General features: G+C 35.9%; 1 pseudogene; it reads left to right on the top strand.

Annotated features, from left to right (window-relative positions):
- Positions 1-508: 508 nt before the first annotated feature.
- On the top strand, positions 509-26557 carry LOC100934271 (annotated as a pseudogene).
- Positions 26558-27327: the final 770 nt, after the last annotated feature.

Below are 27327 nucleotides of genomic sequence, written 5' to 3'. Positions count from 1 at the left end.
ACATGTGGGTCCCTTTCCCTCCTTTAAAATTTCTTTGGGAGACAGGCTCAGTAGAAACACTGCTGGGTCAAAGGGTTTGATAGTTTGGTAGCCCTTTGGGCACAGTTCCAAATTGTTCTTCAGAATATTGGAGCAGTTCACCACTCCACCCACAATGCAACTAATTGTTAATATTGAGGAGATATAGGATTTATCTTTGAACCCTTATTCTCTACCAAGCCAAGCCAGCATCTGAAAGACATTGCTTTCAAGATTTTCTCCTCATTAGAATAAGTGCACCTCTCATTATAGTATTCATTCTCTTTTATTGTTTGTTAACTAACTAGAACTGATTGCCACCTGATGTAATGGACTGAAACTCAGTTGATACACTGAGATCTGAGCACCTGAGGCTAATTGCCAATTGGACAATACTCTATTAATATATGCTTGGAGAAAGAATGGCCCTGCCCACTATTCTGTGCAAGCTTGATCTGTTGTATAGGAGATTGGGTGGAGGATTGAGAGGATGGAGTTAGAAAGCCAGAGTCACTCCTGGCGGATTTGTGTCACAATTGCTCTCACTATCGCCATTCTGTTCACCTCCACAAAGAATAAAGATCAAAGACTTTTGCTGATCCTGAGTCCGGCTGAAGTATCCAGGGTGCTAACGTGGTCATCACAGCCCTCAGAAACACCCATTCTTCCAAGGACATATAAGCTTGAGTGGGTTCTATGAGGGGTCTTTACACTTAAGAATGCCACTGACCCCTTTTATTATTTGTATGCTAGCATATAAATTATGACTATGTCTAGAATATATTATGTGTAATATATTATTATATGTAATATATGTAAATAATTCTAATTAATTACATATGTAATATGTAATAATAATAATTAAATGTAATAGAATATATATGAATAATATAACATATATGAATATAAATAGAAATTATGTCTCTCAAACTTTAAAAAAATGGCATATCTAGCTACTTGTGTGACCCAGAAAAGACTTAGACTCTCTTAGCACCAGTTTCCTCATCTGTAAAATGGGGATAGGATATCTCCCAGGATTGTTGTAAGGATCAAATGAGATAATAATTGTAAAGTACTATATAAATGCAGGCTATTATTATTACCAGTTCAATAACTCTAGCATCTGACTCTGCATAAGGATAGAGCTACTTAATTCTCCCCAAAACATCATGGAATTTAAGCTTAAAAGAAATTAATCAGTATTTATTAAGTGTCCATTCTATGCTAGGCCCCTTGCTAGGCAAAGAGAAGACAAAGACAAAAATGAAATTGTCTTTACTGTTAAAGAGCATACACATACACATGTATGTTAGGTAGATGTGGATGTCTGTATATATGGATGTCTGTATATATATGAATACATGCCTTGTGTGCATGTGCATACTCTAACACATATGCATATATAATAGATATTTTATATGTGATTATTTATGTATGTAGATATATGCATGTATCCACATAACATTTATGTATACATAGAGATACTGTATATATTACATGTGTGTATACACATGGTATATATTATATGCATGTATATATAGTATATATTATATGTATATACATATATGGTATATATTATATGCATGTATATATATAGCATATATTATATGTGTGTATATAGATAGTATATATTATATGTATGTATATATCTATATGAAAATTTTTTCTGCAGATTGTTTTCAGACCACCAGAGGGTGCTTCAAAGTCCTAACACTCCTTAATAACTTTGGCCCAAAGTCAAATTTGGCTCTTTATTTCAAGTAAAAGTGATTGAGAAGACTTTATAATCAATTTACAGGAAAAAGTAAATAAAGTACTAAAAAGTTGTCCAATTAATTCTTTCTATTTATGCAGAGAGTCTGGAAATACAATTAACAACAACCCTGCTTCCCCCATACTTTACTTCATCTTCTACCTGTTTTTCTAGTTCTTGTCTAGTTCTAGTTCTTGTTCAGCATCCTTGTGGACATCTTCTTTCCTCTCCATTTCTTCTACCATGTCCCAAAAATTCTTTTCCTCCTGAAGCTCATTCCAGTCCTGGGATTCACACCTCAGAAATACACTCAGCCCCTATTTGGATGTGTCCTCTAGTATTTAAGTAGGGCACCCATACCATTCAAGTCCCATTGCTGTCCAGGCTATAGCCCAACTTTCTCTAGAATGCTGGAATATAAACTCCCTGAGGTCAAAGGTTATTTTTCTTTTTGTTTGTAGATGTATTTCCAGTGTTTAAAACAGTCTCTGCCACATACTAAGCTCTTAATAAATGCTTGTTTCGTGACTGACTCATTATGATCTTTTCTAGACAGGTTCCAGATTATCAGAGTCCCATTAAAAGGGAGGTATCAACTAGTCTGCAGCTTTTGGATTACCTGAAATCCTACCAAGTAACAGTTCGCTATTTCTTAGACACCATTTACAGCCAATTAGGGAGGAGGTGAGACATAATGGCTCATCCCCTTTTGCCATTTGATTTATATGAATTGTTTTTTTATCAAATTATAGAAGTTATCAATAAAAGCTGGTTCTTTCTTGAATCCTCTCTTCATCTCTAGTGATTAGCATGTCAGCATGTTGCTACCTTGACACAGTTTTTAATAAATTTTACTTCTTTTTTTTTTTTTCCCTAGAATTTTCCTTTTAACAGCCCTTTCTAGCATATTCAGAACTGGTTAAGAGAAATAAACATTTATTAAGTACCTACTATTAAGTACTACTCTATTGTGTTAAGCAGTTTACTAATATTTTCTAATTTGATTCTTAAACTATCCAGGGAGGTAGATGCTGTTATTATCCCCTATTTTGCAGACAAATGGCAGTTAAGTGACTTGTAAAGTGAATGAAATCCTGAGACAGAGTTTCTGGATGATTAATATTAACTGGACAAGAACTGGCCCCTAACCTGTGGATATCTAGAGCTGAACAGAGCAGTTTAAAAACAGGAGAGTCAGGAATCAAACATAAGTTTAATTTATTTCAGAGTGAGGAAATTGCTTACAAATAGAAATCCCCACTCCTGAGAAGGAGGGCTTATCATGTGGGACAAAAAAAAAAAGGCTTATATACATACAAAACCACATTACAATCATCACTGGTCTTGAGCAGCATTTTCTATCATTAGCATTTTTTTAATTATAGTTTTTTATTTACAAAACATATGCATGGGTAATTTTTCAACATTGATCCTTGCAAAAACTTCTGTTCCAACTTTTCCCCTCCTTCCCCCACATCCTTCCCTAGATGGCAGGCAGTCCCATACATGTTAAATCTGTTAAAGTATATGTTAAATACAATATATGTGTACATATTTATACAGTAAAGAAGGTAAAAATAACCTGGGAAGAAAAATAAAAATGCAAGTAAAGAACAACAGAAAGAGTGCAGATGCTATATGTTGTGGTCCACACTCATTTCCCAGTGTTCCTTCACTGGGTATAGCTGGTTCTGTCCATTACTGCTTCATTGGAACTGATTTGGTTCGTCTCATTGCTGAAGATGGCCAGGTCCATCAGAATTGATCCTCATATAGTATTGTCGTTGAAGTATATAATGATCTCCTGGCCCTGCTCATTTCACTCAGCATCAGTTCATATAAGTCTCTCCAGGCCTTTCTGAAATCATCCTGCTGGTCATTTCTTACAGAACAATAATATTCCATAACATTCATATACCACAATTTATTCAGCCATTCTCCAACTGATGGGCATCCACTCAGTTTCCAGTTTCTGGTTACTATGAAGAGGGCTGCCACAAACATTTTTGCACATGTGGGTCCCTTTCCCTTCTTTAAGATCTCTTTGGGATATAAGCCCAGTTGACTAGCATTTCTTGGACAATACAAGCATTCTCGAGGATCATGAGAACAGCCTCTAAGTTGAGCCTTGTGATTGTTCAGCAGGGCACAAAATCAGAGTTAATGTGGCAAGAACAGGAGTGCAGTTCCTGGTTCAGTTCACTTGGCAGTTACTAGAGCATGTCAAGAGATACATAGCTGCAGGCTGCAGCATCTTACCTGCTTCTGGCTCTCAGGTCCCTGAGAAATAGGGGGAGTCCAGCAAATCTAAACAATTATTGATTAATATGAAAATCATTAAACCCTCAGTGAACACCTGGTGCTAATCAAAACAATACATTTTGCCAGAGGGTGAGATCATCTAAAGTAAAAAAAAATTGTTTTTATGACAGGTTCAGGGCACAGCTTGCTTGTTGGGAATTAGTTCTAGGGAATAGAGTATCTCCTAATCCCTTGACATCTCCCCCTTTTGACCAAAGGGAGGGGTCTGAGAGAACTCTTACCCTTATAGCCAATAACAAAAGGGCAAAATGCCATGAGAGGCCAGTTGGGCTAGGATATGATGTTGCCTGGGGCATTAGTTTCTTAAGGGGAAGTTATTAGGAGTGTGTCCCAGGTATCTGCTAGCCACTGTTTTCTTATAAGTAGAAAAATAGTTCATAATTTTTTTTATTTTTTATTTTTGCTAAGGCAATTGGCTTTAAGTGACTTGCACAGGGTCACACAGCTAGGAACTGTTAAGTGTCTGAAGTCAAATTTGAACCCAGGTCCTCCTAATTTCAGGGCTGGTGCTCTATCCACTGCCTCACCTAGCTGCTCCTTAAGTTTTTGTTTTTGTTTTGTTTTGTTTTTGGAAAAAAAAATTATTCAGGTCCAGGTTTTAAATAAGGATAGAAATAGCAAATGTTTTATAAACTGAAATTCTCTGAAATTTCAAAATTGGAGAATTGCATTTAAGTAATACTAAGAAAGAACCTCTAGATTTGGAACCAGAGAAGCAGAGCCCCTTTTAGAACTGTTTTGAGATTAAAGCCCATTGTCTGAGAAAATATATCCAGGGACCAGCTAACTTACATGAAACATCTGAAACTCAAAATATGCTGATTAAATGAAAATTGAGAATACGTTACTAGGATACAAGGAATACTTGATGTTAGTTACATTTAAGTTTTCCTGGTTCCCTTGGTGACATGTAAATCTGTTCTCAGAACTAATCTGTTATGAGCTCTCTAAGTAATTTGATCTGTACCCAACTTAATACAATTATGAAATTATGGGAATTATATGAAAAACGTTGTTTGAACATATCCCTATGTGGCTGGGAAACTGCTTCAAATAAATCTCCCATATAATTAGAATTCTGGATTCTGGAATAAAATGAGATACTCATAGATCATTCAATAGTTTACTTAGACATAATCACTTTAGAAAGAAGTTCATCAATGATAAGATATGGAGAACACTTTGAATTAATTCACCAGAGTAAAGTTCCCTTGTTCATCTTGATCCTTTAGTTAAGCATCAGAAAACCAATTTGGAACCAGGATGAAAGGGCTATAAAACTGTACATACCCTTTGATCCAGCAATACCACTACTAGCCACATAAAAATTCCATTATAAAAAATGGAAATGGAGCCATATGTACACAAATATTTATAGCACCTCTCTTTTTTTGTAGCAAAAATTGGCAATTTCCCATCAGTTGGGGAATGGTTGAAAAAATTGTGGTATATGAATGTAATGGAATATTATTGTTCTATAAGAAATGATGAGCAGCCAGATTTTAGAAAAACCTGGAAAGATGTACACGAACTGATACTGAGTGAAATGAACAGGACCAGGAAGACACTGTACATAGCAACAGCAACAATGTACAGATAACCAACTTTGACAGACTGTGGTCTTTTCATCAATGATCTAAGACAATTTCAAAAGACTCATGATGGAAAATGCTATCCACATGTAGAAAAAGAACTGGGTCTGAATGTAGATTGAAGCATGCTATTTTCACTTTTTTCTTTCTTTCTTGTGGTTTTTCCCTTTTGTTCTGATTTTTCTTTCACAACTTGATTAATGTGAAAATATGTTTAATACAATTATACATGTATAACCTATATCAGATTGATTGCCATCTTGGAGAGGGGATAGGGAGGGAAGGAGCAAAAAATGAAAAAATAATCAAAATATTATAAAAGTAAATGTTGAAAACTAATTTTTTTGGAAAGTCACTGGAGGCACTCAAGGCAGGTTTGTATTAAGATAAGGAAAGAGTGTTGCTTTCACTTGAACTTTGGTTCTTTAAAAGTCAAGCTGGTATAAAAATCTCTTAAGCAAAAGCTAGCCTTACTTACATGGGATCAGGGAGGTTTCTTCTATTATTATATTCTGCTACCTAAGTGGCTGAACCAGGATTTGTTATTAAGCTTAGGACATTTTGATGTTATCCATCTAGTACTAAATAAATGATATTTGGCCATTTTTGGCAATTTTGTCAGTGGAGACAGCTAGTCTCCACTACTTTAAAGTAAAACAAACACATTTCAAGGGTTTAATTTTTTTACTTGTCTCGATTGATGAAATTTTAGGTGGGCCATACATAGTAAGTCATTCTCTGGCTGTACCCCATACCTGGAACATTCTCCCTACTCCGTTCCAGGCTCCATGCTCCATTCTCTGGCTGCTTTTTCTTCTTTTTTTTAATATATTTTTTGAAATAACATAAAAATGGGTTTATTACAACTTCCATTCTGCCAGTCTGTTTTTAGATAATTGTCATGGTTTAAATGATACAAACAAAAATTTCTCTCTCTCTCTTTTTCTTTTCTTTTTTTTTTTAATTATGAGGTCTCAATTTAGATTTTTGAAGTCAGGCAGAAAAGGAGAACCCTAGCTTCTTTTAAGTCCCAACTTAAACCCCACCTTCTACAGAAAGCCTTCTCCAATTTCTCTTAATTCCAGTGCCTTCTTTCTCTTAATTATTTCTTATTTATCCAAAAATGTATCCAAGGTCACAAAGGTAGTATAACCATCAGAGCCAGAATCCAGACCCATTTCTACAGAAAGAGGTAAAATCCCTTTACTTCATTTTACAATGAGAACCTTTTTGGATGTAGGTCCTGACAGTGGAGTAAATAGAGAAGGACCTGAGGACAGTGGATAATTGGATAAATGGATCGGTACTACCAAAGTTGGGATAGGGAGGGGCAACAAAAAAGAGAATTTTTAGGGTCATTGACGACAAACTTCATTAATCTTATAGTTGTGCCTGTGGCCAATCTTGATCAAATTAATAGACTAATTAAGAAGATCAAATTAACATGCTAATTGAAAGAGCTGTATTTATTTCACACTACATAGACACAAGCTGAGGACACATCCATAGTATTGTCTTCCGTATGGGGCAAAACAAAGGCTGGGTGGTATAATAGATAAAGAGAACTAAGTCTGGAGTCAGAAGACTCTTTTGAAATTTATGATTTCGAATTTGCACTCAGATACTTACTGGCTGTGGGATGCTGGGCTAGTCACTTAACTCTGCCTCAGGAAATAACAGTAATTCCAGTATCTTTGTCAAGAAAACCCCAAATTGATGATATAGTCAGAATCAAGATTCTGGACTTCCCTTTCTGAGATTTTACTTTTTTAGATTAATCAACTTTTCTGGAAAGTGGGTGATGGATGAGTTTACAAAGGTGAAAGTAATTAAGTTTGATCTTTAGATAAATTTCTCGGGGATGTGAGTGGTAAGTAAAGTTTACTAGAAGAAGGAACCTTGAAATGGAGTATTAAGTCTAGCTTGATTAAGTCCTAACAAAATAAAATTAAAGTCAATTTTCAAATTTTCAAACTCAAAAAAAAACCCCCACCCCGGTCTTTGAATATTATATTTTGATTTATTTTATTGTTGTTCAGTTGTTTCAGTCATTTTTGGCACTTCTTGACCCTGTTTGGTTATGGGCTTTTTTAGTTTTGGGTTTTTTGGCAAAGATGCTAGAATGGTTTGGGACAGTAGGTGATTCCTAGGTAATTTGCTTGTCTATTTGCTCTGTAAATCTTAAGGTATCCAGATGGATCAGTAAGAGAGTTGACATAACGGGTTTTGCTCTAATGTAGTCTCAGAGCTTTAGATTCAGTCTAAACGGGTTTATTTTTTTGGTTGGGTTTTTTTTTTTTTTTAATGCATTAAACATTATTAGCTCTTCTAATGATACAAAGAATGATTAATCTAGGGGGTCTCTGATCTAGATTCCAGTCTTAGCTTGCCACTCACTATGTAACCTTTGATAAGCCCTTTCACTTCTTTAAATTTCCTGATCTATATAATGAAGAATTAAGACTAGATTAATTCTAAGATTCCCTTCAGTTCTGACATCTGGTGATGTGATGATTCACTTGCAAGGTTACTACAAAGGCAGCATAAAAACAAAGCTGTTGATTTACAAACTGTAGTTTGTTCTTGTCTTTTAACAAATGCAGTTTGATTGAATTATTCAAGATGAGGCTACACAGCTTTGCTTGTGAAACTGCCTACACAAAGACACTCTCCTAATGTGGGAGCTTCGGGCAGCTCCCTTATGTTTCATCTTGGCTGAGAAATGAGATTGGCTGCTAGACTGCTTGTATGTGTGAAAATTATTGGATTTTCTGCTTAACCAAGTGAGAATTAAAGACTATTCTTTGCATATTGGTCTACAAATCCATAGCTATTATAAAATATTCTAGAGTATGACAGTTGAAAACTATCTTTGCATGTATTTTGAAAAATAAAAAGTTATTTAAAAAGATCCTCTTCTAGACAAGATGGAAGGGGAGGGTAGGAAGACATGAGAGATCTTTGGCATTCTAGAGTGTCACTGACTCCCTTTATTGATTATATACTAGTATGATTTAAAAAAAAGATTACTCAGAAACTATATCTCTTGAACTACTTATAAGTCACACTCATTTGAGTTTTCAAAACAATATTTTAAGATTGGTGCTATTATTATCTCCATTTTACAGATGAGCAAACTGAGGCAGAATTTTTTTTTTAAATTTTGATAGCATATTTTAAAAATTACAGCATTTTTACTCCCTTTTCCTTAGTAAAGAGAACTTTGGGAATAAAGTGGTGGGAAGTGCTTTTTTTTTAAGTTTTAATTTTATTTTTTCAATGAACAAAAATCTATATTCTCTCCTACTTTTCCCTCATTGGAACAAAACAACAGAAGGGAATATTTTAGAGGTAATGTATAGGCTTATGTAATTTTCCATAAGCATAGAACAGTGAGCCTGTGCCCAATCATGGTGCCAGTGGATCCCTTGGGGCCTCTGAATCCATTCATGCAGATTGATTCACTCTGGGGAATGCAATCAGCCTGTGCTCTAATGGGGATCTAGCCCCCTTGGCTCACATTTCTGAACCTTGCAACTCTGTGCAGATCAGAGAAACAAGACATGAGGGACAGACTTATAACTATCAAATGTAGCCTCTACAATAAGTTACACGAAATGTAGGGATGGGAGACCTTGGACCTCAGGATACAAGGCTCCGTTGGAAGAAAGAAAACAGGATATCACCTTGGCTGGGAGGGATAATGCAAGATGCTGGTTTATCATTGCTGGGGAAGTCAGCACTGAAAGGAACACAATAGGGCTGAGCATATTGTAGAAGTGGAAAGAGCTCATAAGCTCCCACCAGTCTGTTTTCCCTCATTAGCATCTGCTGATTTTAATCAGCATTTAGAGAGGGATACCAATATAAACATTTGGTATAAAACATTCACCTAATGATCACCTGGGATCCACTGCTAAAACAGAAATTCCAGGATAAAGGGGTCACTCTGTTCCTAGAAAACCTTTCTTTCTTTCTTTCTTTCTCTCTTTCTTTCTTTGTCTCTTTCTTTCTTTCTTTCTCTCTCTCTCTCTCTCTCTCTCTCTCTCTCTCTCTCTCTCTCTCTCTCTCTCTCTCTCTCTCTCTTTTCTTTCTTTCTTTCTTTCTCTTCCTTCTCCTTCCTTCCTTCCTTCCTTCCTTCCTTCCTTCCTTCCTTCCTTCCTTCCTTCCTTCCTTCCTTCCTTCCTTCCTTCCTTCCTTCCTTCCTTCCTTCCTTCCTTCCTTCCTTCCTTCCTTCCTTCCTTCCTTCCTTCCTTCCTTCCTTCCTTCCTTCCTTCCTTCCTTCCTTCCTTCCTTCTTCCTTCCTTCCTTCCTTCCTTCCTTCCTTCCTTCCTTCCTTCCTTCCTTCCTTCCTTCCTTCCTTCCTTCCTTCTTCCTTCCTTCCTTCCTTCCTTCCTTCCTTCTTTCCTTCCTTCCTTCTTTCCTTCCTTCCTTTTTCTTTCAACAATAGGTTCCCTAGCTGATTGGAATTGACTCTGATACACCCCAGTACTCCTTCTTCACACCTACTGAACAATCAAGACGTGTTCCCACCTAATAAATATATCAGGGCTATCCCAGCAGGGTGGGATGATTTAGATTCCATCCTTACCGATATATTGCCAGCTCCATCCAAATAGGGCTGTCCCCATGTGGCCAATTCTTGGGCTGTTGACGAGTTTATGTAAATCACATTATGGACTCCTTCCCATTTTTACACCTTTTAAACGGAGAACTTTATAGAGGAAAAAGAAACAGCAAAAGCTTTCCAGCTTTCTGGGTTTGGATGGGACAAAGAACTGCTGGTGTAGCAGACTTAAATCTTTTTTTTTATTGCCAAGGATCTGAATTGCCTCTTTCTCCCTGAGAATCATTGCACCATAGCTCCCCCTTTTGTTGGTATATAATATTCCCAAAGCTCAAGCCAGGGCATTTGTCCCCAATATTTTGTGTTCTCAAAGGATACCTGGGTTTTAAGAAGAGACTGAGATGTGCTCTCCGGAGTCAGAACTTCTTTAAGCTCATTGGCCCAGACATTACTCTGAGGTCAACAGAAATAAAATATGTCCATTAAGGAGAATTAGACTGGTGATTTTTTTTTCTGAACAAAATGCAGGATTAGTTATTCCAATTCCAAATATTTAAAAAAAAAAAAAAAAAAAAAAAAAGAGACATTCCTATTATCTCAATGAAGTCCCTTAGAAAGTCAGAAATGATCAAAGCTGCTGAATTTTTTTTCTTCTAAGTAACTAATTGCAAACTCTATAGGCTATTTCCTTTTGAAAAGGAAAAAAATTCCTTGGTAGCTAATTGGAAGTCCCAGATTTTGCATAAAAGCCCCAAGTGTAGGTTAAGGATTTTTTTGTGGGATAGGAACAAGAAGCCTGAGGTCATTTAATAATTGTGACTGAACTGCTGTGACTAGGAGGGAGATCTATTCATCTGGCTCATAATTAAGAAATATTATTATCCCTAGTGGGAACAAGAGAACCTGGGGCATTGGCTCCTCCAATTTAAGGTTTGCTTTGAAACATCTATTTCATTGATCCAATAAATTTGTTGCTCAAAACATTCTTTGCTGAGAAAGAACCTCCATCCTAATTTTGTTTTCTGCTGTCTTTTTGCCTTTGGATATCTGAAGATAGAAATTACAAGAAATTCAAATAACTTAAGGCAGTTTCCCTCAAGTTGGAGAGGAGGAAGGAAAAGTTTTGTCAGGGGATTAGTCTCGAATACTTTCTCTAAGAATGGGTCACAAAATTTGTGCATAATTAATTTTTTTTCCTTTCCTTTTTCCTGCCTTCTCTTTGACTTCTTCAGTGGGAGCAATGGGATTATTTGGGGCTTTTTTATGAGCTCCCCAGGACCCCAGAGCTTAGTTGCAGCCTAGTATACAGAATGCATGATAACTGGTGATGTCACTGGAGTTTTAGAGAAATAACAGTACTAAGGCTGCATTAGAGACAAGGCTCATAAGCAAAACAACTTCTGTTCAAATGATGAATTCCTCTCCCTCCTTTTCCTTAATTTATGAATCTCATTCCTTTTCTCACCTCATCCTCCAGTATCCTTATGATCATCCCGTTGAAAGCACTCCCCACCACTGCTTCTTCTCTGCTATATAGGGACAATGTTGTTTAGATATCTGGGTTTTGCATGAGTATAAATGTCTTTATGAGAGTTGGCCATATGGCCAAAATAAGGAATAACTAATGAATAGTTTGCAGGTTGCATTGGCATCCTTACAGTTCTGTATTAAGGGATCTTGAGGAAGTCCTTGAGCATTTTGATTGGATCCCCTGTGACACTGGTTGGCAAAATAAATAGACATGAGATACATGTAAATAAACAGCATGATAAATTGGGACTTGCATGTTTGAAGGGAATCCTCTTAACAATGAGATAATATCTGTCAGAACATCGTGGTTTTAAAGTATTTGTATGATATTGAATTATTTGCCATCTAGGAGAGAGAGTTGGGGGAAGGAGGGGAAAATTTGGAACACAAAGCTATGCAAGGATCTATGTTGAAAAATTATCCATGCATATGTTTTAAAAATAAAAAGCTTTAATAATAAAAATGAAGTATTTGTGTATAAGGTATGTACAAGAATAACCATGATTTTAAGCTTGGAACATATGCACAAATCTTCTTGTTGGTGGAGAAAATGATGACTCAAAACTGCCTACCTATATGAAGGTCAGAGCTGTTGAAAGAGCTTGGAAGAAGAGAATCATTTTTTTTCCTCAGTCTTTTGAGTGATGGTTCCAAACTCCAGAGAGAGAAAAGATAATGAAAAGAAAACAGGGGAAAGCTGACACTTTATGTCCCTAATTTCCATTTTATTTCCCTAGAATCTAGGGGTCCTCAAACTTTTTAAATAGGGGGCCAGTTCACTGTTCCTCAGACTGTTGGAGGTAAAAAAAAAAATAGTAAAAACAAAAACTTTGTTTTGTGGGCCTTTAAATAAAGAAACTTCATAGCCCTGGGTGAGGGGGATAAACGTCCTCAGCTGCTGCATCTGGCCCGGGCTAGTTTGAGGACCCTGTGGATATTCTGGGAAATTTCCACTTGGGTGATATCAGGGATTCTCTCTCTTGGTTGAGCTATCTTGCTCCCAGTGGGAAAATTTATTCATCCTGTGTATTATCAGCTATATTTTGATCTAAATAATTTCTCTATTTTCTGTTTGATTAAATGGCTTTACTTACTATTCACTATTTGTGTGGTGGTCTTTTATTTAATATTTTGTAAGAAAATACAAGCTTAGAACACTTTTACTCTTTAAAGGATAATGATCAAAAAAGTGGTTTGAATTTAAGAAAAAAATCATTTAGCAATATTAAGGAGACAGATATAATTCTAGTGTGTTGTTTCTCCAAGGAGAACAGATTAGCTAGCCTTGTGGCTTCTCACATCTTTTTCCTTCTCTCATCCATCCAAAAATCAAAGTATCCCATGGGGCAGCTAATTGAGATTGCTAGCCTTGGAGTCAGGAGGACCTTAGTTCAAATCCAGTCTCAGAATTTGACATGTATTAGGTATGTGGCCCTAGGCAAGTCACTTAATCTTTATTGACTAACTTCCCCAACAAAAATCAAAGTATTCCTTGGAGAGTGATAGGAAAGGATTTCCAAGGTATTTATTTATTTATTCCCTTCTTATGATTTAGATTTAAACAAGTCCTGTGGACATATAAATAATCTTTATGGGCAGCAAATACCTTACACATCTATGTATGGATATATATATATATATATATATATATATATATATATATATATGTGTGTGTGTGTGTGTGTGTGTGTGTGTATAGTAAGTATGTAAACTCTTTGACAGTCAGGATTATTTATACTTATTTGTATTTCTAGTGCCTGGTCCATAGTAGGCCTGTGGACTTATTGATATATATGATTATGAAAGTGTTGTGAGATGTTGGTATGTGAATGATGCAATTTGGCTGAACATAGAGTGGATATACTTGATGAATATGAGAAATGAATTTATACCTTTAATCTGCTTTCTGTGGAGCTTAAATTGTGTCTATTGGAAATCTGAGTAGAAAGATCACTTTCCCACATGGTCCCTGTATGGACTAGTCTGAGACACAACTGCTGTCCAATATGCATTTCCAACATATTAGATTTAAGTATTCCTTGTGTTGTTAAAACTTTTTTTTAGGTCATTTGTTTCCCAAAAGGAAATGACTAGAGAGGAAAAGAAAAGTTAACAAGAAGAGAGTAAATGGTCATCTCTGATTCTGTTTTTCAAAATCTGATTTTTGCCCAGACTATGGACCAACTGGTTTTAAAATCCCATTGGTGATGTGAACAGACTTGGGAGCATCTGCTGCCTCAGCTGCCACCTTCTAGTCTTTCAGGCTCCATCCCAGCATGGAGTACAAGAGATAAATAGTGTGCTTGTAATTTTGCAATATTAATTTTTTATTGCTTTGTAGTATTTTTCTATTTCCATTGTTACAGTTATTGTATGTATTGGGGTGTTTTCTTTTTTTTTTTTTTTGGCTTTGTTTACTTTACTCTGTATCAGATTCTTCCATGTTTCTCTTTGTATATTAAATTATATTTGCTCTTTCTTACAGCACAGTAACATTCCATTATATTGCTATACCTTGATTCCGTTTAGCCATTGGAATTGAGGAAAAAGTGGGATTTCTGACCCTAAAAATGATTCAGGCCTGAACTGAGTAACCCCAGTTCATTTGCCACTTTAAACAAGAATAATTTAGCTCTTTGAGATTTTTTGACTCTTAGGCAATCATAGTCAAGATGAATAAATAGGTAATATCCAGTTTATGTATAAGAGGGGAGACAGTGTGGTATTGTGAAAAAAGTTCTGTCATCAGAGGACCTCCATTCAAATGCTGCCCTTAAATGCTTACTAATTATATCACCTTGGGTAAATTATTTAATTTGCTTGGCTTAAGGTTTTTGCAATCATCTCTTTCTCTGAAAGATGAGAGGGTCTGGCCAGATGGCCTTGTAAATCCCTTCAAGCTCTAAAATCTATAATGCTATGAATTTTTTTTTCTGGACAGTTGTATTTTTCTCTGAAATGGACCTTGGGCTTTTGTACTTCTTAAGATTTTCCCATAACTGGAAAGCCCCATGTTTGACACCAATAATTTAAGTGTTTGTGGGTGACTTGGAAAAAGGTATAATTTATAATTTACAAAAGTTCTGCCACCTATAAGGAAATATAGAATATTTAATACTTAGTTTACCTCATCTTTTCATCAATAAACATGTTCTTGATGATGTTATCCTACCATGGGTCATGCATAAAATCAATGATTCTTCTAATTGACTGACATCAGTCTTCCTTAAGCTTTTAATTTCACATGTGCTTCTTTTGCAAATGACATCATCTCATATATTTTCCTCACACTAGCCGAAGTGCCCTGAATGCAGTCGAGTTTTATTTGGTTCAATACTGGGACAAATCTGAATCCCTATGTAATTATGTTCTAAAATACATCATAATTAGACTTCATCAATTTTATAGAAGGCATAGACCCACTCATACCATATGTTCCATTGTGAGAAAATGCAGCAAATTCATTTAGAAATATTAACAGCCATCCTATTCTTAGCCTTTTAATAAACAGGTTAAATTTAAGACACTTGTTTATCTACTTCAGGTTTATAAAATTTCTAAGGAGAACTTAAAAAATTGTCAATGGATTCTTTTCTCTTTTTTTCTACATCCTTGTGGAAAAAATTATATGTCAATCAATATACTGTAAAAAAAATATGAGAACAACATAGCTTCCAATGGTATCTGTGAATTTAAATGATTCTTTTTCAAATTTCAGTTGTTTGATACTTTCTTAATTCTTTTTTATACATAAGGTACATTACAACTTTTATGTCAGAAATTGAAAAGAATTATGGGTCATATATGGGAAAGCTTGAAGACAAAAAGCCTTCCCATTATTACCCCTCTCCACTCAATGTCCTTATACATTCTACATCACTATCACCAAAGGCAAATTTCATTTCAGTCAAGAACTGGATATCTGATTTAGGTCAAAACCAGAGAGATCCTAGACTGCCCATGATGAATATCAGTTGTCATAGAAGTCTTAACTAAAATTCCATCTCCTACAGGAAACCTTCCCAAACCTCATTAATTCCTGGACTTTCACTCAGTTAATTATAGGGCAGCTAGGTGGCACAGTGACTATGATTGCCATGAAATCAGGAAAACTCATCTTTTTGAGTTCAAATCTGACCTTAGACATTTACTAGCTGTGTGACCCTAGGAAAGTCACTCAACTGTCTGCCTCAGTTTCCTTCTCTGTAAAATGAGCTGAAAAAGAAAATGGCAAGTGGCTCCAGTATTTTTGGCAAGAAAACCCCAAATGGAAAAAAGAAAAAGAAAACCCCAAATGGGGTCAGGAAGAGTTGATGACTGAAAAACAACTAAACAATATGTACAGTTATTTGAACTGGCAATTTGTTGTTACATATTTTGAATCCTCCCTAGTATTCTGCTGGGCATATGATAATGTTGTATTCCTTTTCTGTTTTTCTTTTTTCTTATTCTGGTCCAATGGACAGAGTACAAGTCCTGAAGTCAGGAGGACCTGAGTTCAAATGTGGCCTCAGACATGTAATGCTTCCTGGCTGTGTGACCCTGGGCAAGTCACTTAACCCCAATTGCCTCAGCAAAAAAAAAACCAAACCAAAAATAAAATAAAATAAAGTTCTTTTTTTTTTAAATTTTTAATAGCTTTTTATTTACAAGTTATATGTATGGATAATTTTACAGCATTGACAAATGCCAAACCTTTTGTTCCAATTTTTCCCCTCCTTCCCCCTGCTGCCTCCCCTAGATGGCAGGATGACCAGTAGATATTAAATATATTAAAGTATAAATTAGATACACAATAAGTATATATGACCAAACCGTTATAAAATAAAGTTCTTAAAGAGATAGGAAAAAAAGAGAGATGCTTAAAACACATTCTGTGACTCAGGATTCCTCTTAATATTCACAACTTCTTATTTAAAAGCCAAATATTCCTTGGTCAATCATGGAGATTTATAATCTAGAAGGAGACATTTTACCCAATGGAACTCATCTATTACATTTGTTTATTTTCAGAGTATAGGTTATAAAACTGATGATCCCTGAACCTCACAGTTAGAGAAAGTTCTGGAGGGAATCCAAGTTCTGTCTGCTCTTTCATTAGGCATCCATCTATAGAGCACAGAAAGGTGTATCTAATGACTTATTTCACACAACTCATGTGGATTCATCACTTTTCATCTGATTCACATTTCTTAGTTAACTGTGCTCTTCCAGAAAGTGTCCACATGTGACTGACAAATGAAAAAATGTTTTGATGTTGAAAGAAGAATGCTCTGTCTTTTGACTGCCACCTCACATACCACTGTAAAGGCTTTTTAGTTTATCCATTAGAGACACTAAATATCATTGTACTGATGTAGTACAAAGTCAAGGCTTGACCTAATTCTATTTTTTATGCTTCAGGCTATTTCCTGGCTATGGCAACAATTGTTCAAGAAACAAAAGTATAGATAACTGCTCCAAGGATGATTCTCTAGGGACTGATTACTAATAATTCCTTAAGAGAGACAAATTCTTTATAGGAACAAGGAAAAATAAGACCCTCAAATTTGAATGTCTTTTTCAAAAAATCTAAAGGAACCTTTCAGAAGGTCTTATTATATTTTTTCACATTATATAATAACAGCTCATATTTATATAGTTCTTTGTGGCTTATGGCATTTCCTTACAACTTTGGAAAGTAAATAGCATGAGTACTATTATTTCTGTTTTGCAAACCATAGGAACAAGATGTGGGGAAAAAAACAAACCCTCAGAAACAAATGAATTTGATCTCTTAACAGATCCTAGGATCATAGAGTCGAAGCTAGAAAAGGCCTTTAGATGTTATTTAATCCAACCTATTTATTTTTCAGATGAGAATACTGAGTTCCAGATAGTGATTTGCCCAAAATCACACAGCTAAGTTCCAAAAGCCAAGACTTGAACCTCATCTTTTGACCAAATTTCCCCCCCATTCTCTCAGTTAAATAGTCAAGCATTATAGACTGCCCTCCCTGTTATGGACACTTAAACATAGCATCTGAGTAAGTGTCTATATTTAATCTACTTTTTAATTAATTAATTATTTTTTTTTGCTGAGACAATTAAGGTTAAGTGACTTGCCCAGGATCACACAGCTAGGAACTATTAAGTGTCTGAGACCAGATTTGAACTCAGATCCTCTTGATTCTAGGACTGGTGCCCTATCCACTATGTTACCTAGTTGCCCCTTAATCTACTTTCTTATACTATTCTTGTAGAAAGAATGGAAAGATGTGAACTCAATGTTATTATGATTAAATGGATTGAGAACTGATTTGAAAGGTGAGACTTAAAGAGTTGTTTTTAATGGTTCAGTTTCTTTTGTTTTTATTATAGCTTTTTATTTACAAGTTATACGCTTGGGTAATTTTTCAGCGTTGACAATTGGCAAACCTTTTGTTCCAATTTTTCCCCTCTTTCCCCCCACTCCCTTCCCCAGATGGCAGGTTGACCAATACATGTTAAATATGTTAAAGTATAAGTTAAATACAATATATGTATACATGTACAAACAGTTATTTTGCTGTACAAAAAGAATTGGACTCTGAAATATTGTACGATTAGCCTGTGAAGGAAATAAAAAATGCAGGCAGGCAAAAATAGAGGGATTGGGAATTCTATGTAATGGTTCTTATTTATCTCCCAGAGTTCTTTCCCTGGGTGTAGCTGGTTCAATTCATTATTGCTCTATTAGAACTGATTTGGTTCATCTCATTGTTGAAGAGGGCCACGTAATGGTTCAGTTTCAATTTGGCAGGAAGTTTCTAGTAGAGTACCCCAGGGATTTGGACTATTTGTATCAATGATTTAGATAAATAAATATTTATTTGAATAAAAATTTTATTAGGATTTACCTGGATAAATAAATATTCATATCAATGACTTGGGTCATAAAATTTGCCTATAATACATTTGTGAGAAAAATTGCAAACACATTGGATAAGAGTTAGCATCTGGAAAGATATTGACATATTAGAGCATTAGTTAGAATTTTAAAAGATGAAAGAAATTTAATTGGAACAAATGCAAGGTCTTGCACTTGGCTAAATTTTTTTTTTAAGTCCATAAGTTCAATATGAGGAAGGTGGTTAAATAGTAATTTATCTGAAAAAAAAAAAAAAAAAAGGTTTTTTGATGAATAGCAAATTCCATTTGAGAGCTGTTTGATGTGGCAGGCAAAAAAAGCTAATACAACAAAGTTGGGCTTCATTAACAAAGTCATAGCTTCCAGGTATGGAGAAGCTGATAGTCCCAGGTTCTGCCCTCCCTAGACCACATGATTATAATGTTCAATTCTGCCTGGCATAGATAATGGTAAACTGAAGAGTGCCTGGAAGACAAGTAGGTCTACTTCGAAGAATAAGACTAGGGGAACTGCATAGAAAGAAGTGATAATATATCTGTCAAAATATTGAAGGAACATCAGAAGGAAGGATTTGACTTGTTTCATTTGTTCCCCAAGGGAAAGAGCCAAGAGCAATAGGTAGAAGTTGCAGGGACAAATTTAGGCTTGATGTCAGAAGAAACTTTCTAAGAATTAGAGCTGACCAAAAGTATAATGGATAACCTTAAGAAGAGACAGGATACCTCTTTGGAGGGCTTTAGTCAGAAGGCTGGATGTCTATTTCCCATGGATGGGACTCCGTTTTGGTATCATAGATGCAGTGGATAGAATGCCAGGTTCGGAGTCAAAAAGACTTATTTCCATGAGTTCAAATCTGGCTTCTGAGCTATGTAGCTCTGGGGAAGTCACTACTATTTGCCTCAGTTTCCTCATCTGTAAAATGAGTTGGAGAAGGAAATGACAAACCACTCCAGTATCTTTGCTAAGAAAATCCCAAATGAGGTCATGAAGAGCCGGACATGAGAGAAACAATTCAATAATACAATAACACAAGGACCTAATTGCCACTAAAGTTCCTTCTGGATCCCAAAGCTGGTGACTATGATGAGGGTAGAAATGGAATGGCCTGCTGACTACTTGAGAAGAAAAACGTATTGATCTTGTTTCACGCTACTTTTTCTGGTATTCTTGGGGGACATTGGGAGATGAGTATAACTCCTACTTTATGTCTGTCTATGCTCAGTTTAAAAATGCTCAGTTATGTCTGTCCCCTTTCATTTTGGGGATTGTTTCTGGGAGGGAAGTGAGTCTCATCCTTCATATTTAAGGACCCAGTCAGCATCCCTTCTGACAAAGTGCTCTTGTTTCATAGGACAGAAGAATCAAGTCCAACTCGCACAACTGAAATCTTTATTAGGACCAAATCATTATTTGTAGCATTATTTCTAGTCTCTGAGATTTATTTACTTAGTTTTTTTTTTTTTTTTTTTTTTTTAACCACATTGAGTCTCATATATAAGAAGCTCAATTTCCTTCTTGGGAGGCTCAAGGGTGACTTTAACAGCCTATACTCTCAGTTTAGGTTTGATACTGGGATAAAATGAGGTACTTGCAAGTCCCTGAAAAGTTAACATGAGGTTTACTTTGCTTTGACATAGGACATGCAACAAGAGCATAGTGGGGTCTCTAGACATACTCTTCTGGCCCTGCTTTGGTTTCAAACGGACGTGCATGTAGTCATCAGAGCAGGATGTGGTGAAGGACATAATGACTTGCAAAGTCTGAAGAAATCCACCAAATTAGAAGAGCCCTGACTGCCCTTGACTGGAACATTTTTATGCTTTTATTGCTCATTCATTTCAGTCACGTCCAACTCTTCATGACCCCACTTGGGATTTTCTTGGCAGACACTGGAGTAGTTTGCCATTTTTTTCTCCAACTGATTTTACAGATGAGGAAACAGAGGCAAACAGGGTTAGGTGACTTATTAAGGGTCACATAGCTAGTGTCTGAGGTCAGATTTGAACTCCAGTCTTTTGGACTCCAAACCACCTGGTTATCCCTTTTATGCTTTTAGGGGACCATAAAACTCTGTTGGAGAAGCAAGGACCCATGGCATCTTGATGACAGTTTTATCTTTTTAAGAAAAGCTAATTCCTGTCCAAGGAGGGAAAGAGGAGAGACTTTAGTATTCCATGATGAGGGAGGTGAGGGAGGTGAGGTAGTTGGACCAAGAAGGGAGGAAAGAAGTTGCATCAGGAAAACACTGATAAACATGAATCCTATCACAGGAGGACACAATGTACCTTCCAAGAATGGCCAGGGCACATCTCCAGTTAGCACTGAAAGTGTCTTGAAGCCAGAACTCAGTTAATTCTGCTGCTCACATTACAAAGTGGGAAACTGCAGTGGCCAGTCTGAAGTGTATGGGTAAGTGCAATGTCAGTAGCGCAGAGCTTCAGAACCAGGAAGATCAATTGTATAACCTGAGTCATTGAATAGCCAGACTGCTTCTCTCCTCCCCTCCGCCCCCCTCCCGGCCCCCAGATAGTCATTAATCTTGGCCTTATGCTGTTTGGTAAATCCCATAGCCGTTTCTCAGTCTTTTTTATCCTTGGTCTCTCTATAACTTTCCTCACTGCCATTTATCTCCCTCCTTTGTTCTATTATTTGTCTGATTACTCCTTCACAGTGTTTTTTTGATGCATCTTCTTTTCCTCTCACATATGAAGTCTCTGCTTTTTTTTTTTAAGGCTCTGCCTAGATCTCTATCCTCTCTATTTATATTATCTTTTGAAGATTTCATTAGTTTCCGTGGTTTCCATTTATGCAGATGATTGACAAATCTAAAAATTCACTCAAACTTTTTTTTTTTATTAAGGCCTTTTATTTTCAAAACATATGCATAGATAATTTTCAATATTCACTCTTGAAAAACCTTGTGTTCCATTTTTTTCCCTTTCTTTCTCTCCATGTCCTGCCCTGGATGGCAAATAATCCAATATGTTAAACATGTGCAATTCTTCTATACACATTTCTACAATTATCATGCTGCACAAGAAAAATCCAACCAAAAGGGGAAAAATCAGAAAGAAAACAAAATGCAAGAAAATAATAAGAAAGGTGAAAATACTATGTTGTGATTCACACTCACCTTCCCAGTCCTCTCTCTGGGTGTAGATGTCTCTCTTCATCATAAGACCATTGGAACTGGCCTGAATCACCTCAATGTTGAAAAGAGCCATGTCCATCAGAATTCTGTGTGCAAAAATATATGTTTTGTGATCATATTAAATTGCAATGGCAAAAAAACCAAACATATCTTTTAATATCTTGATATCTAATCCCTTACCTTTAGTTCAAATACCATTTCTACAGATGAGTCAAAAATCTTACATATCAGCATTAATTTCTCTTCTGAAATTGGGTCCCACAGCACCAAGTTCCTGTTGGACATGTCCAACTGGATGGCCCATCATTATCTCAAATTCAGCAAGTCCAAAATGGAACTCTTAGCTTCCCCATTCCTATCCCAATACTACTCCAAATTTCTTTTGAGGCACTATCATTCTTCTAGATGCCTTGGAGTTGCCCTTGATCTTTCTTTATTTTTTAAAACCAATCAGTGTTTAAGTCTCCACTTCTCCCTCTGGGTAGCTAGGTGGCAGTGAATAGAATGCCAGGCCTGTAGTCAGAAAAACTCACTCTCCTGAGTTTAAGTCTGGCCTTAAGAAACTTACTAGCTCCATGAACCTAAGCAAAGTAAGCCTGTTTTTCTCAGTTTCTTCATTTGTAAAGTAAGCTGGAGAAGGAAGAATTGGACGTGACTGAAACAACTGAATAATTCTTCCTCCATGGTATTTCTTACTTCTGTCCCTTTACCACCCATCACCCTATTTCAAGCCCTCCCAGTAGTGGTATTGAGTTTCTACCTAAAGGTCTCTAAGAAGAGGGAAGTCTTGGTACTTCTCAAGACAGCTCATTCTACTTTACTACAGCTCTAAAGATTAGGAAATTTGTTTTGACATCAAGATTAAATAAGTGTTGTCTTCACCTTCATAAGAATGTGAGCTTCTTGGGAGCAGGAATTGTCTTTATATCTCCAATGCTTAGCATAGCACTTTGCACATAGGAAGCATTTAATAAAATGGTTTTTTCCATGCATTCATTTATTCAATTCTAAATATCTCCTTGATCTCCATTCTACTAGCTATTCAACTATTAATAAAATCTTCCCGTGGTATACAATTGATCATGTCACTCCTTTGCTCCACACCTATCGTGCCTCCTTATTGCCTATTGGATAAGATAAAATCTTCTCAATCTGTAATTTAAGTTTCCATGGTTTAACTCCAAACTTCTTTTCCAGTTTCATTTCACATTTTTCTCTTCCATGAACTCTGTGTTCCTGAACTCAACCTCTCATCTTGCATCTGTCTGCATTTGCTGAGATTCTTATATATATATATTTGTAATATTTTATTCTGATTATCAGATTATTCAGATATTTTATTGGATTTATATGAACTGATGCTGACTGAAGTGAGCAGAACTAAGAGAATATTGTATTGTAACAATGTGATTGATCAACTATGATGTCCTTGATTCTTTTCAGCAGTGAGGTGATTCAAGGCAATTCTAATAAACTTGTGATGGAAAATGCCATCTGCATCCAGAGAGAATTGTAGAGACTAAATGTGGATCTAAGCATAGCATTTTCACTTTTTGTTGTTGTTGTTTTTTTCCTTTTTCATGTTTTCTTTTTTTTCCTTTTGATCTAATTTTTCTGGTACAACATGACAAATATGGAAATATGTTTAAAGGAATTGCACATATTGAATTGCTTGCAGTCTTGAGAAGGGGGGAAATAAGGGAAGGAAGGAGAAAATTTTGAAACACAATTTTACAAAAATGAATTTTGAAAACTATCTTTATATGTATTTGGAAAAAGAAAACATTATTGGGGAAAAAAAAAAAAGGAAAAGACTCCACAAACCCTCACATCAAAGGTGCTAGTCCTCCTGAAACAACTCTCACACCTTCAATATCAAAGCAGACATCTCATTTCCCACCTGGCTATTCTCATTCTGAATTTCTTTGATTTCTCTACCATGTCCTCATAAACTTATCTCTGAGAAATCTCATTTTGTAAAACACAATCAGCTATATACATCTCCTCAGTACCTTCTACCTCTCTAATTGAAAGGTAGAGCCAAAACTTCCTCCTTAAAGTGGGGAACAGGACAGTATCTCAGAAATATCATTTCTCACTAGGCTATACAATTGATGCCTTTGGCTTCTATTATAGCAACACTCATTTTGGACTTCTTTGGTTTCTTCACCATTCTCTCTCTCCACTGGGGACCTCCCCCATCTTTCTTCTGTGTGTTGTCTTCCTACTCAATAGTAAACTCCTTGAGGGCGAATACGGTTTTTCATATTTGTATCTTTAGCATTTATCTTAGCTGTTATTAAGCAGGTGCTTAATAAATGTTTGCTGTCTATTGATTAATTTAAGGGAGTGAATACAAAAAGAGTAGACCTTTAGGTGACATTCATGGGTAGAGGTCAGTAGAGAAATCATGAAAGTGTAAAGGAGACTTAGAAGAAATGGTCAGAGGAGGATGAGAACCAAATTTTTAATCTTGTGATTGCGATGTAAAATAGAAAAACCCCAAATCAATTAAAATATTGAGGTTTCATTGATCTCTATGGGAAATTTGAAAAAAAAAAAGTGGTTTTTTTTTTGGTGCAATCTTATAATTTCACTGTTATAGAGAAGTTGTTTGTTGTGAAGAAACCGCCTCTACCAAAGTAGATCAATAACTACTCTGCAGCTTATAGTCTTAAAAGGTTGTGTGAGACCTTGAGAGATTTAGTGACTGTCCAAGTGTTATGGAGTCAGAATGTGCCAAAGGTGAGCTGGGAGCCCAAATCTTGCAACTTTATATCCACTATCTCACACCACTTCTTAGAAGAAATTCTTGCTGGAACTAACTTAATTCAGGTTAAAAATAGTGATAGCATTTACCCTATTTATACTATATGTTTTAAAACATTTACGTATCACTTACTATGTGCTAAGCACTGTTACTAAGTGTTTTACAATTGTTACCTCAGTTGATCCTCACAACAATTCTAGGAGTGGCATTCTATTATTATCCTCATTTTACACTCAAGGAAATAGACAAATTAAGGTTACATGATTTTCCCAGGGTCACACAGCTAGTAAGTACCTAAGACTCGATTTGGAATTCAGATCTTTCTGCCTCCAGGTCCCACTCTTTATCCACTGCACTACCTGGGTGTTTTATCTTAAAAATTTTAATACATCAATTAATACAGCTGCAGTTGATCTAGATTAGATATATTAAGGATATATCTAATTCAATTGAAATTATAATTCCATCTCCTTTACAGAATGCACAAGGCAAAAATGGCATTACAAAAACAACCCAAGTGATTTTTTTTTTTTGTGGATGCCTTCTTCCTTAGTAATAGGGCATGTTGTGAAAGTACACAGTTCTTCTATCTTTATCAGTCCTCAGGGATATGATCTTTTGGCAATTGAGCCTCTCTAAGGACTTTCTGTGTCATTTTCTTTTCCTTTTGAAGGCAACATAAATTGGGTAACCTTGGAGAAAAGGTAACTACAAAGGTCTCGAGAATTTAACAAACATTTCAAGATAGTTTTAAATTTCTTGGATTCATTTACAGTTTAATTTCTCAGAAGGTGATAAAAAAAATCAAGGATAAATTTTGCATTATTAGATGACCCAAAATATTCTGAATTACCATTTTATCTTAATTTTGAAGAAGAGTGAAACTGCCATAAATATCACAATAAATTATTCCTGACTCTCTATATTCAGTCATAGAATTATAAGCTGGAAGAGATTATAGTATCATAGATTTTATGGTTGGAAAGGACATTAGCTATCTGTGAATCTAAGTGTCAGAACAGACCTGAGACCTATCAATTCTTTTTATAATTCAATTTTACTCTACTATCAGTTCTGAATTCTCTTCTTCCCACCTTCCATTCTCCCACCCACTAAGAAGGTAAGAAAACCAAAATTCATTATAAATTTATATAATTAAGCAAAACAAATTCCTACATTAACCATGTCAAAAAAAAAAATGTACCTAATTCTGCACTCTCAGTACATCAACTCTCTATGTAGAGATAGACAACATGTTTCATCACAGCCTTTTGGAATTGTGGTTAGATTAATTTTTTTCTACACATACCCGAAAAGGAATTTCTCTACAATATCCTCAACAAGTGGTTATTTACTTTCCTGGTTGGGCTGGTATTTGGGAGGGCATCAGCATGGAAGTCCACATCTGCCCAAGGACCAGAAAATAGGGCTCAAGGAAACCAAGAGCTGTGGCTGCTAGTGAAGATGTACGAGTGTCTGGACCTCAGAACCAATCCAACTTTCAACAAAATTGTGCTGAACAGATTATTTATGAGCCAGATCAATCCCCTACCCCACACCCCATCCCTATCCCTGTCCCAAATGATCAGGAAAATGAAGTTGGCAGGGAAAATAAGGATGGTTGCTGGGATGATGACAGATGATGTGAGGATCCAGGATGTCCCCAAGCTGAAGGTGTGCTCCTTTTATATTACTAGTAATGCCCAGAAATGCATCCTCAAGGCTGGTGAGAAGACCCTCACCTTTAACCAGCTAGCCATGAGCTCACCCAAAGGCTAGGGCACTGTCCTGCTGTCTGGTCCCCAGGAGTATAGGCATTTTGGGAAGGCACTTGGCATTCCCCACAGTTACCTTAAATGGTATGTCTGATCCAATGGCTGAAAATTTGGGTGTGCCAAGGGCTGCTGTGCCAGCCACAGCTACAAAAACCTCCTTCCTCTTTGTTATGGTAAAGATTTTTAGATAACAACAACAAAACAAAAACTTGAACAGTCTAAATTTGAAGATGTTCAGTGAAAAGGGGAACCAACTACTTCCTAGGTCTGTCTCATTCAACTTTTGGAGAGTTCTAATGATTAAGAAGGTTGTTTTGTGTGTGTGTGGTTTTTTTTTCAGATGAGGTCTGCCAGTTTGTAACTATACATTTACCTTTGTCTTCTAGGACAAGCAGCAAAAAAAAAACAAAAAACAAACAAACAAACAAAAAACAAGTCTTCCCTAAAATAATTCTTCAAATCTTGATGACACATTCTTTTTCCCTTTTCTACTCATTCCAAGATCTTCAATTGACCCTCATATGGTATGGGCTCTAGTCCCCTCAAAATTCTGATCACCTTCAAGATCACTGATATCTTTTTTTTTTAATTAAAGCTTTTTATTTTCAAAACATATGGATATTTTTCGGCATTCACCCTTGCAAAACCTTGTATTCCATATTTTTTCTCTCCCTTCCCCCAGACAGCAAGTAATCCAATATTTGTTAAACATGTGCAATTCCTCTATACATATTTCCACAATTATCATGCTGCACAAGAAAAATCAGATCAAAAGGGAAAAAATGAGAAAAAACAAAATGCAAGAAAATAACAACAAAAAGAGTGAAAATACTATATTGAGATCCACACTCAGTAGCCACAGTCCTCTCTCTGGGTACATATGGCTCTCTTAATCACAAAAACATTGGAATTGGTCTGAATCATCTCATTGTTGAAAAGAGCCACATCCATCAAAATTGA

Source organism: Sarcophilus harrisii, chromosome 4 (assembly GCF_902635505.1).
Source record: "Sarcophilus harrisii chromosome 4, mSarHar1.11, whole genome shotgun sequence".
NCBI lineage: Eukaryota > Metazoa > Chordata > Mammalia > Dasyuromorphia > Dasyuridae > Sarcophilus > Sarcophilus harrisii.
This window is presented reverse-complemented; position numbering and strand designations above follow the sequence as displayed.